Below are 13,082 nucleotides of genomic sequence, written 5' to 3' on the forward strand. Positions count from 1 at the left end.
CCACAGGCTCAGTCTTTATGATTAAAGATTGCAAAAACACAGGTACCCAATAAAGAAGACTTCTGTAGCAAACCATGTTTGACCACTTACTCAAAGTGAATGACTTAGGTCAAAAGTTGAAGTCTTATCTGTTCTTTGGGCAGTTTCAAATGATCTTTCAGAAGAGAACCATTGAGCTAATTAGCCCATGAGAGAGAGCTTGTGATGTTGATCTGTTCATTGGTTACCTCCAGCATGGGGTTTGGTTCTGTTCAGGATTAGCAAGAAGAAGGTGTAACAAAGGTGTAAGTTGTTTTGTTGAGGTAGCAGCTATGCATAGAGGAAGAAAGAGACAGAATCTAGAAATTTCTGGAAGTGGGCTTTACAATTGCTGCCGTGTCACTGAATGATTCCTAAGGTAGATTGGGTAGATAAGATCATTGGTCATTTCAGCTTCTGTTGGTGTGACAAGGAATATGTAGGGCAAAACTATGTTACTCAACTATAAATATCTTTAAATAAGCCTTTTTTGACTGAGCTAAAGAAAAAGCTGTAATCAAGTGATTATCATTAAAAAAAAATGCAGCACTGGAAACATTGTAACTTAGTGTTTTACCTTTCAGAGCTCAATGCTCAGGATCATGTTTTATTACCGCTGGAACATGCAAATTCAGCTAGAATGGATGAACCTATATCCACACCTGTTACAAAAGAAAGCAAGAAGCATGTGTTTCTGGTAAGGATCACCTCTGGAATTCCATTTCTGCCTAAAGAAATGGTGCCCCAGGTTATATTTGCTTTAAGTTAGGACCATCACAAGACTTACTTGGCAGTTTTGAACATCAAGTAAAAGTCAGCCTTGTGTTCATTATTTACACTTCAGCTAAAGGCTGAATTTTGACACAGGCTGGTTTACCACGATTTTCTTTCCCTTCCATTTTCTCTGTTAACTGGTGACAATGTGTTTAAGCCATCTCCCGTGGATAAGTGCTGTGCTGCTCACGGAGAAACTAAACCTGTCCCTGGAGCAGTAAACTATTATTTGCCCATAGCAGCTGCAGAGACTTGTCCCCTTCCTATTTCCTACATCAGTGACACAGCCACAACATCAGTATATCGGCACAGGAGTCCACATGAGTTTGTATATCTTAGTTTGAACATGTAGATTTAATCTCTGATCTCTTAACTATTCTTTCTGTCAGCAAAGTCCTCTTCCCTGAAGACATGAACCTTGTCTCTTAAATATTTACATTCTAGGAATCTGTGCTGGAGGAAAAGGCACTTATTTCAAACTCAAAGATAGATCCTAAAGACAATGAAGATATTAATCCCTGTGACAGCAAGTTCACAGTGAAAGGCTTGGGGATGCTTTCTGCTTTGTGTAACTTATGCCTGGTTCAGGCAGAAAATACTCTTCAAGGAACTGGTAAATCATATTTAATGCTATTATGTCCAATCTGTTTCAACCACTTCAATCAAACTTCAATCCAGACAGAAAGAGAGACAATCTTCCTATTTATTACCTAAGTGTCTTGCTCACTATACCAAATATATAAATCACTGCTAGGCAAGATGGTGAAGATGTCTCAAAGGTTTATTATGAGATATGATTATACTGCTTCCTCAAAACAAAATCATAACTTATTCTGATTGTGTCATTAACAATTTACTCTCTTTTGAGGCATTTTTTCAGTAATTTAAGGGTGTTCTTTTTAACAGAACATAGATCAGTTGAAGATAGACTTCGACAGGACATGCTGGAGTTATTTTTGTTTCCAGGTTTTATCCTCAGTTCATATTTCTTGCTCTCAGCAGGGCATGTAAAAAATAAAATTGACTGTTTATATATGAGCCAGTTATATCATTTGCATAGTTCCGGGTATGCATAATCTCTGTATTATAAAAATTTACATATTGTAGCAATATTTTGTATTTGTGTTATTTTTCTAATGAACTGTCTTTCTGCATTTGCTCCTAGATACCATGTGAGGGAGACTATAGATCTGAGTAATTAAGACTCAAAAACAGTGGTCTTGGTCACAGAAGTTTGGCACAGGCTGCACCTTGACTGGTTTCTCAAGCCTAGCTTTGAGCAGATGGATGTCAAATTGTCTGAAATAAATCCTGTCCCTTAAGAAAAAAGAAAAATTTACATGAAATTCAGTGGACCACAATTTCACCATTAGTGTTTTGACTTCATTTTTATATTTGGCAAGGAGTCTTGTGCCGTTTCATAACCTAGAGTGTCAGTGCGTAGCCACTGCCATAAACGCTAGCAGCAAGACTTAGATCCTTGTAGTCATGGCTACTTTGTGTGACTGAGATAAAATTGCCTCCTGATCTGAATAATTTGTGTATTTCAGGTGATGCTATATCATCCTTAGAAGATCTAGACAAAGAATCTCTGATAGTGGAGAAAGTACACAAGGAGCAGAGAAGTAATAAAACTCTAAGAGAAGAGCAGGATCCCTGCAGTCCATTGCAGGCATGTGGCAAGCTTATAATTCATCTTAACTGGGTTTTTCTCACACAAGTTTTCAACAGAAGAAATCCTCAGTATTGACTGTCACGAAGATACTGTGTTTGGAACTCAGCTTGCAGGCCGAGAAGCTGATGTATTGAGGCTTTGTTGTACCATGTTAAAATACTGCCCTTAAGTCTGAGGGAAGTCCAGTAGCAATTCACTGGTCTTCTTCAGGTTTCCTATCTATTCAGTGATTCTTGTTCACACTCTGCAGGCTGGGAAAAGGAAGGAGGATCTTTCTTCCGATTATGAAAATAAGGAAAGAAGATCAACGCTGGTTTCAAATGAAGCTACATTAGTGAAAAACCAGTTAAGAAAAAGGTCATCAGAAGAAGAGAGGTATTGTATCTGCCAAAGCTGAAATCTTCGATCTTACTTTCCAATGCTTACATGTCAAACTTGCCTTACTTGTTTTATGCCCATGGTTGTGGTCCTCTTGTGGAAAGAGAAGGCAGACCTGAGTGATATTAGCCTAGGATTTTTTTTCCTCTTGTATACCTTAAAAAAAACCCAAACCACCACTGAAGAACAAAAAAACTACCCCCAAACGCCACCCCTCCAAAAACTCCTTTTATAAAAGTTTGACATAATACTTGTCACATTCATCAAACATTGTCTGCCAAGTTTTCTTAAAAGTGATCTAATTCTTTGCAGTTCAGTTGAAGGGGTGCCAAAATCAGGAGGGAGGTAAATTGTCTTCAGAAGGCCTTGGGCTAGACAGAAAGCATCTGAAATAACAATTAAAACAGTTTGCATTATGCTGTCTGTAGGTAGCTAATATACCCAAATAAATCTAATGTTCTACTCGATGTTATTGAATGACAATGCACACCATACAGTTCATAATTTCAGTTTAATCCAACTATACTGTTGTATTTTCAGATTTAGCACAGACTCCGACAGAAAACTGGAAATCACACATGTAGATGAAAAAGCAGCTTCTGAAATCCCTTTGTTAGAAGGTAAGAAACACCTTTTCCCAATAGGGTTTCTGTAGTTATTTAACGTACAGTCTGAGTAACACTTCTTAGTGGAGTTTGTCCATTGAGGATAATAACCTACTACTTGTACCAGGTAGCAAAGCTACATATTGGGCCAAAATAATAGGGATCTTAAAGAAAATCTTGCATTCAAACTCTTCTGATCAGCTACATTGGACACTATTGTATTGGCTTCTTTGCTACGTTACTGAGTTCCTCATCTTTATTTGCTAAGTCTAGTATTTTTATTAAAAATAGCCCCAATCTTGGCTGTATATTTAATGCTACTGTCTTCTGAATGCAATTTACAGCTGAAGATTACTGGATTTGAATCCTGTTACCTGTCAGCAACCTCTTCTATAAAATAATATTTTCTGAAATGCTGATTATTTTTTTTTTTAATTTCTTTTAAACGTTCCAGTTAAAGAAGTGGAAGTGCCTGTCCCTTACGAGATCCATCAGATGGATGGTAGTCAGTGTTTGAAGCATTTAGACCATGTCTCTCATGAAGCTTCTGATGAAGAACTAAATTTAAAAGCATTTTCTGAAGGATTAGCTTCCACTGAATCATCATCCAAGTCAAACTACTTCTCTCTGAGACCTGAAAGTGCCAAGTCAGACTCTTCACTCCACGAATTTCAGAAAGTGTCTGCAGTTTGGATTGACATCTCAGAAAGCTCCATTTCAGACTCTGAATTAGAGCTGGAAAATGGAAAGGACACAGATGTCTGTATCCCAGAAGAGTTTGTCTATGACAATGGTGATGTGTTTCCTAATGTTTCAAAAGAGATGCTAATAGCAATAAGTAATGGAAAGGAAACATTACCTAGTGATAAACATGATGAAGTGCCTGAAGATAACAGCACTGAGACTTCATCACAAACCCAGAAATACTCTGAAGATATTTCAGGTCATGGCTGCACTGATAATTTGCTTTCTTTCATTCCATCAGGCAAAGCCAATGACTCCAAAACAAACTCAGCAGATTCCTCCCGATCTGATAATGCTGCTGAGGGAATGGACCAACCACATCTGGATGCCTCAGAAAACTACGGTAGAAACAAAACTTGTTTTCAGGAGATCACAGAACAGGGTAAAGATGCAGTTGCCAGCTCTTCATGCAGGGATGGCATTTACCCACCTAAGTTCTATGAACAGCAGAAACAGAGTTCTACAACTAGTAGTGTGAAAAAGGATGGTGGAACCAACAGTTTATTTGTGGATCAAAATAGAGACCTAACGGGGTTTCTGCTGACAGGTTCTTCAAAACACCTAGATTTAGTTACTGACCAACTTAGGAACGCTGTCTTTTTTTCACCTGACAAAGATATTGCAAATAACAAATTAATGGCACATCTATCTTCAAGAAACTTGTCAGTTTCAGGAGGTGAAAATAATCATGCACAGCCTTTGAGCAAGAGACTTGCATCCAGCAAACTCAATAAGATTATATCTCTGCCCATGTCCATGCCAGGAATTTCTCAGGAAGTCCATACAGAAAACAACTCATTTGAGTCTTTGCAAAGGGTGGCCACAGGAAATCAGAAGAACTCAACAAATGAAACACAAGCTATAAAGGAAGCAAGGAGGGGACTGTTTTCTTCTGTCCCCTCAAAAAAGCAATTGTTTCAAGCCGAGAGCTGCTCTTCCAAAGGTGAAGATGATACAACTTTTATTAGTGATGAGTGTCTCCCTCCAGCTGATGAGGATACCTTGTCAGAAATACTGTCTCCTGTTGATGAAGTATTGTCCTATGGAAGTGCTGACTTGCCATCCTCTAATAAAAAGGATTTGTCACTTCCAAGTGAAGATCTTCCTCCTCCCCCTTTAGGTGCAGATGCAATGAAAAATGATGATCCTAGCTTCAGTGTGGATGATTTCCCATCTCCACCAGAACAAATGACAGTCTCAGAGACTAGACAGTGTATGGATGAAGATATATCACTGAAAATGGATGTGTTACCCCCATTACCTGATAACATCGTGCCTGAAGAATTTCCTCTGTTCAATCAAGAGACAACTGATGCTTTTTCAACTCAGGATGGTAGCCTCTCAGAACAATCTTTAGCTAAAGCTATTTACAGTGCAAATAAGGGCTTATTAGAATACCAACATGGAGACCATGAGACATCTTTGCAACATTTGGAATTTCTGCCTGTGTCAAACACTGTTTCTTCTGGTCAGGATGGTAAAAGTCCTGACTTCATGATGAAACAATGCAAAACATACTTAACACCGCCCAAAGCTGAGGAGGACAGTGATGACCCATTACTATCATTTGAAATTGGGGACAGAGTCTTAGTAAAGCAGACCCAACCTGGAACTCTAATGTTCAAAGGACGGACTTATTTTGATAGTGGCCATTGGGCTGGTGTTGCACTTGACAAAGCTGAAGGTGATAACGCTGGAACTTACAAAGGAGTGAAGTATTTTGAGTGTGCTCAGGACTGTGGTATCTTTGTCAGACCTGACGAGATTTCACACCTCTTGAGGGCTAATGAAAATGGTTCCAGTTACACTGGGGATGAAGACTCTGACTCCTTCTGTGATGATGAATCCTTCAAAGGAGACTGCAAATATTCTGAAGATGATAAGCAGAGAACAGGATTTACAGAGGAGAAAGCAGAGGAATCAAAAAGTGCAGGAGGATCACAAGTGAAAGAAAACCAGTGTAGGTTACACATTGCCTTGCTGTCTGGAAAAGGGCAAAATTTTCCACATTCTGACCAGTGCAAGTGTGATGAATTTCTCTGTCAAAATAACTTGACGTGCTTGGGACCAGATAAAGAAAAATCAGAACTGACACAAATAAAACAAAGGGTTCTTGCAGATGTGCTTCCAATGAAAAGCAGGACCAGTAATGCAGAAGAGGTAAACACAAGCAAAAATATTTGTTGCTTGGTAGAGGATCAGAAAAGAAATAAACTTGCTGATGATATTGCAGGTGAACTCAGTAAAAAACTTCTGTTTGATGCTTTAATTGCCTTTTCTGAAACAGCTCATCACAAATATAAAAGTGCCTTTGAAAACTGCCCGACGAATTATGGCAAAGGCCTAAAACAAGACAACAATCAGAAACTGTTTCTCCTCAAAGAAAATCCAGTTGCTACTTTATCTGAACAATCAGCAAAGGTTTCTGAGGTTTTACTGTGTGATTTTGATATGCTTAGTGCTCATGGTTGTCACACAGTAGCGGAAAGAATTGTAACTAAATTTATAGATGATGCAGTTAAAGAATATAAGAAAATTAAAAGAAAACACGGATCAAAAGCAGACAAGATGTTTCATTTATCTTCAGAGACATCTCCATCCACTTTGCCAGTAAGTACAGTGAGAAAGTTTTTGTTTAAAGTGTTGGACCTAAAACTGGATCTACATAGGCAAGCATTTATGTTGCCCAGTCTTTCATCATCCTTTCATTATCCATAAAAATTGCATCATTCCAACATTTGGAACCAGATTGCTCACTTAATCTGACCATTTCCTCATTTAAGGAATTATCCTGCAGCCAGTGGATAGATAGCGTGTGTATGGAGGACAAGGATAAGATGAGCATGAGGATAGTGGCTATAGCTAGTCGAAACAAAGCAAATGGAGCTCTTTTGTTGGAATTTGTCTGTTAGTCAAAACTGATAACTCTGCACAAACTTTAATGTTTATTAATTTCAGAGCAAGCCTAGATACCTCTCAGCTCATCTGCCTCACTCCTTTGCAGCTTCTGGCTCTGAGACCTTCAGCTTTCTAATTCTGTATTAGCTCCACAGCAGCTTCTAGCAAAGTCAAGAGTCAGAGCTGCCAGGCTCTTACTTTTTTTTCAGCCCCCTGGCAGACTAAAACGCCAAATGAAGTGGAAGCTTTTGATGCCTGCTGCTTCCAATCCCACAGTGTTTAATTTTTACTTCTTAAATAGTCCATCAGGAAGTACTACCAGATAAGTTTGTTTGTTTGTTTGTTTTAAAAAAAATTTTGCTTTGAGGTGGTGGGGAGAGTAGTCCCGATTTAGAACAAAAATCTTTCAAAGTGTCAAAAATTTTCATAGAACTCCAGATTTGGATTTCTTTCTAATTCTGAAACCTGCCAAATACAGTTAAAATGGGTATTTATTTTTTTTTTATGACTCATCAGTAAGCATTTCCTTGAGTCCATGAGTAAGAAGCTGGTTTTAAGCGTAACCTTAATCAGTTGCTAATCTTCTCGATACCTCTAAAAATTGTGGGGAAATATGGAATATGTCACCTGGCTTTTCTTTTTCTCTCTGCTGAAGTTCCTTATAAAAATCCTCGATGCTGGTGTTTTTGGAAGCTCTGAAGATTTTGATCAGCCTAATTCTGACCAACACATGCTGGTGAGACAAACACAAAAGCAATACTTGTACAAATTAGATCAGTGGCACTCAGCTCCTTGGAAGAAAACTGTGGAAGCTCCTCTTGTGATACCACATTACAGTTCATACGTTAAGAAATTGTCTGCATATGCTATTGAAGAATTATGGACCCCAGAAAACATATATTCAAATTTCAGGAGAATCAGTGTGCCAAAGTATTTTGAATGTAACGATCTCCCAGGAAATGATTTGGAAACGGAAAGCAAGAGGATGTATAATCAGGTATTTTTAAAGCACTAACTGTTATTAAACTTTTCTAGTGTTCTGTAGGCTGACTCATATTAGCTAGTACTTAATATTATTCTAGCTGCTAACACTAAACATAGCTAAAGGAACACTGAAAGAGGTATTACAGAATACTGCTTCTGGTAATCTACTGCAAAATAACTCTGCTAGAATAGATGTCCTTGCTGTGATACAAGCCTTTTGCTAGAGCTCTTCAATCATGAGATCCTGAACACCTAGCCTAGTGACTGGTTTGAGCCCGTTCAGAAAAAACCAAGCTCCCTGCAAAGCTGCAGACTAAAGAGTCCAAGTCTCCTGCCTTGGATGTCCTGCTGAGTTTGGACAGATCATCATGTTCCTCAGCATCCTAAAACTACTGAGTTTTGTGGACCTCTGTCTGCCTGAGGAGATTAAAGGGTCCCCTCAGGGCCTCTTGTATAAGCCATCCATACTTAGTGAATGTTCACACATTACTGCCCAGTTATCTTCTGTTGTACCAGGTTTACATGCTCTTCAGACAACGGTCATCATGACATCAGCTGTAGGACCACCAGCAATGCAGATGACGTTAGGAAATTTTGCACTGAGATGCAAATCTGTGCTGTCACTAGCCTAACATTCTTCAGAAGTGCTGAGCAAACTTACGGAAGGGCATCAGTGAGAGATTCACTTGGTTGAATTAACAGTATGTTGATCCTGTGTTTTTGTTGTTACAGGTTATATTTGATTTGACCCATGAGTTGCTATGTGCAAAATATCAAGTGACTGCAAATGCAAATACATACCCATGGATGAAAGACAATTTGGGATCTCACTGTTCCAGGCATCTTTGCAGAAGAACAGATGTCAACGATGTCAAGGTATGTTCTGTGAATGTAAAGTGTACAATAACAAGAGTTAGTGAAGAGAGCAGATATTGCAATGGCAAAAAGACAAAACCATGAAATTTGGGAGAGTTATGGCAGTGTAACTGAGGTTATTAGAGAAGAGAACAGCATTGCTCTGAAATGCTTGAATAAATACAGACTGAGCTGATTAGTCTAAATATTCCCAGTGGATGGAGTTCTGTGGAGGAATGGGAATTGGGCTTTAAAATCTCCCTGGTGATGACTATCTTGGGCATAATCTCTGAAGTAATCTTATGTTTAAAATGTGTTGGTTGGCCAGTGTTGATCAGCTACTTCTAGATCAGTTCCCTGAACTTTGGGACGTTTCTAGATTTAGAGCTGGACCTTCACACTGGTACCTGTTACTCATCTGCAAACTTCACAGTGACAGAATTACTATAAGAAGAATTCTTTTCAGCTTTTTTTATTTTGTAGACATTTGTTCAGGGTGAAATTATTAACATAATGAACCTGGAAAAGAATGACTTAAAAATGAAAAGAAAATTCCTTAATATGACCAAGTACAGAAACTGTAAGAGAGACAGAGTGGACCTTATTCTGGTAAGCAGACTTCCAAATGGAGATTTGTTTACTTTCTCTAGGTCTAAACTAGAAATTCTCATGCTTTTGTGAGAATCGTGTTTACTTAAAATAACTTCAGAACTTCAAGCTATTGCCTGCCTTTTCAGTACATTTGCAATAATAATCCAGCATTTTGAGTTCTTATGAGTGGTTTAAATTAAATAAATGAACAATGCATATATAAAGTTGTTGGATAAGGTACAGTGTCTTGGTACCTTTCAGAATGGATCATGCTCTTACTCTCAAAGTAAACATTCATATTCATGTTATATTTTAGATTCAGGAGCTCCGCAAAGAAGAATCTCAGTGGACTTACTATGATGATGATGAATTAACTGTGAAGATGAGAATGACTGAAGAAATATTTGATAGCTTGATTCTTGATACAATCAGAGTTCTTAATGAGATTTACCTGAGAAAAGCCTGTCATTAGAAGTCTTCCCTAAAAGGCCCTAATGGAGGAATTTTAGTCTCTGATATTTTAATTTTTTTTAGGCAAGAAAGGCATGATTTGAGAATTTTAATTCAGATGTTGTACCAAATACCAGTGTGGCCTTGGCCTAATTTGCCTGTTCATGTTTACAAAGAAGAGATGCAAGCAGAGATTAGGCAGACAGAAAAATATTACACAAAATATTATCCTTGTGTTTTGTGCTTTGGGAATTCTCATTGAGATCAGTGGTCATCTTAGATAAGTGCCACACAGTATCTGAAGGCTGGAAATTTTATTCTTGTCTGGTTGGGATTTTTTGTCAAGATAGCATTTTATTTGCTTATGGATTTTAAGAGCACAACGTGTTTTCAAATTGTATAGAAGTCTCTATAAACAGGGTTCAAATCCAATTTATGTGTAAATTATCTTACTCTTTGTTATCATGTTCAGGTGGTGAATGATGATAGGTAAGTGTATAATCTTTTGCAAATAATGTTCAGAAAATTGTAGGTGACTGTCTTAAGAACATAAATGTGCAGATAGAATTAAATCTCCTAATAACTGAATTGCTGCAGACCTCTGTAGTCTGAATAAACTCTTCTAACTGCAACAAGTATAAAACTGCTCCTGATGGGTACAGCAGAGTTAAAGGTGACTGTGCACCGTATTTTTCATACACTGCGGAACTGCTTATAAGTAGCCAGAGTTGGCTTCAGAGATGTGGCACATGGAATGGTCTTGCCCTGGCAGGATCTAGAGCCAGACGTTCAGTTTTGAGGTCTACAACTTTATGTAAATGAGACAAATACCAATGTAATGCACTTTAAATGGGATACTTTTCTATCAGTAACTCAAATTTCTGAAAATGAAGTATGTGCATGTGATTAGGTTATTTATCATGCAATTCACATGAGCCCTTTGAATTCTTACAACATCTAAATACAGGGTGCTGAGGAGGATGTACTTTGTCCTCTGTTTTGCTAGTTAATAATCCTATTCTTTTGTATTGCCAAAATTGGAAAGGTCAAGATTTTAATAAAACCAAAAAAAAAAGCATTCCCTCATCATTGTAATTGTTCACTATGTATGTTGCTGTGGTCCCACCTATTTTGCATTGAGAACACCAATACTAAATTTTTGTTACTTTTTTAAAAAAATAAATACTGTGCAAATATTTCTTACAGTGAATTTTTGAAAAATTGAATATAAGTAGATCTGATTTATTCATTAATTCAGGGTGTCTTTCAAACAAAATTAAAAGCAGGACAATTAAACATAAGCTATATATAAACTTCCATTTAAAATCACAATATTTACAGTTAGTTTTAGTGGGGAAAATAGAAATACATTTTCTCTTTCTATTTTAAAATACTGATGGCTTAACTGTTTTCATATTGAATTGTTTGCTTTCTGAATAAACAAAATAAAGCCTATCTCATTTTTATGTATTTTTACTGAAAACATTTAGAATTGCAGATTAAATTGTATACACTGCTATTCTCATTCGTTAACGGGAGTAGTTTTGTTGTTTTGCAGACAGCTCCTGGGGCCGTTAAAAAGCCCTCTCCTGCTAGTTGCCATATGAACAGAAATAAAAAGGCAGCTTCTGCCCCAAGCGCATTAACTGTTGATCTTATCCAATAAACTATTTTCATGTCCCTAGTGGTACATTTTCTTAAGTCCTCTGACTTTTATCCTCATTGATTAATTAATCCAGATAAGTTATTTGTTCTAAGATTAATGTTTTCTTGTTGTCAGTTTATAGCAGAATTTAACTCTATTTTTTTTTCTCCTGGACTTATGGACAAATTGTTGGATACAATGACAAATCTATATATTGAAGCACTACAGTTTTTCAGTTTGTCACTATGGTTTTGCAGCAGCAGCAGGATCCTTGTTGTGTTTGGAATGAAAGCTATTTAAAATATCACTTATATATGTGAATAGTTGAAGGACTCATTTCAGACTGGTGCCTTATGTTATGCTATATGTTACACTTGAGGAAGATAACCATTATATTTGCAATTAGGTTTGTGAGTGAAGCCTGAACCTTTGCAAGATGCTATATAGAGAAGGACACAGCTATAAAGTAACTACTGCTGATGAGAATAAAAAAGTGTATACACAGAACATGTCAGACATATTTAATATCACCCACCATTCTGTGTTCAAAACCTTAGATTCTGGCATTCAGATATATTGACCTGTTCAGTCAGTGGCAAGACTTCAATATCAAGATTACTCTCCTTCAAGGTCTAATATTTTGCTTGCCTTGGTTTTGATCAATAATAACCTCCTGGGTCAATAAATCTTGATACTAGCCTCAAGAGGAGTCATTATCTTTCATAGAAAATGATTATTTCTCAGTTAAACCCTACATTTAATTTTCCTGTAATCCATCTCTTTCATCTTCATACATTTAACAATTCTTCTGAATAAAATGCACCCTAAAGTATCTTTGGCACTGCAGATTTTCAAAATCCTAATTAGCAGCTTCCACAAGATTTTTCAATCTTTGAAGCAGCTGGACTCCACTATTGTAACCATCTCATTTTGTGGCTTACAGTACCCAGGAAAAACAGAGACAGAAAACTCCTCAGCTGGGACATGATGCAAGCAAGCATGTAACTTAGAGCTGTGGATATGGATGCAAAAGATATGTGACTGAACCACTCCAGATGCTAATAGTTGAGAAAAAAGAAAGGATCAGGAAAAGGCAAAGGTGGCAGAATCTGTTACTCAGTTCTCAGAGCAGAAGATTTTTACTGTCTATAAGATTACCACCTTTGTACTGTCTGTGGATTACTGGCCAGAAACAATGATAACTAGATTCTAACCTCTGAATTCACACTGGTGGGCCTTGAGTAAGAATCTGGACCCATTTGTTTCCTACTTGTTCTTGAAGGATTAAAGGAAGTGTTTGTGAGTAACAGAATTATCTTTTCAGGGACCACAGTCTGTCATTATCTGAGTTTTAAACTACTCTGAAGTTGCCCTCTAGGGATATGTTCTCTGTTAATTTTCTGCCTCTGTTAATGTAATGAAAATTCTTTGTATTTACAAAGAAAAGGAGACTTTCATACTGTGG

This window comes from Falco biarmicus, chromosome 9 (assembly GCF_023638135.1).
Source record: "Falco biarmicus isolate bFalBia1 chromosome 9, bFalBia1.pri, whole genome shotgun sequence".
Classification (NCBI taxonomy): domain Eukaryota; kingdom Metazoa; phylum Chordata; class Aves; order Falconiformes; family Falconidae; genus Falco; species Falco biarmicus.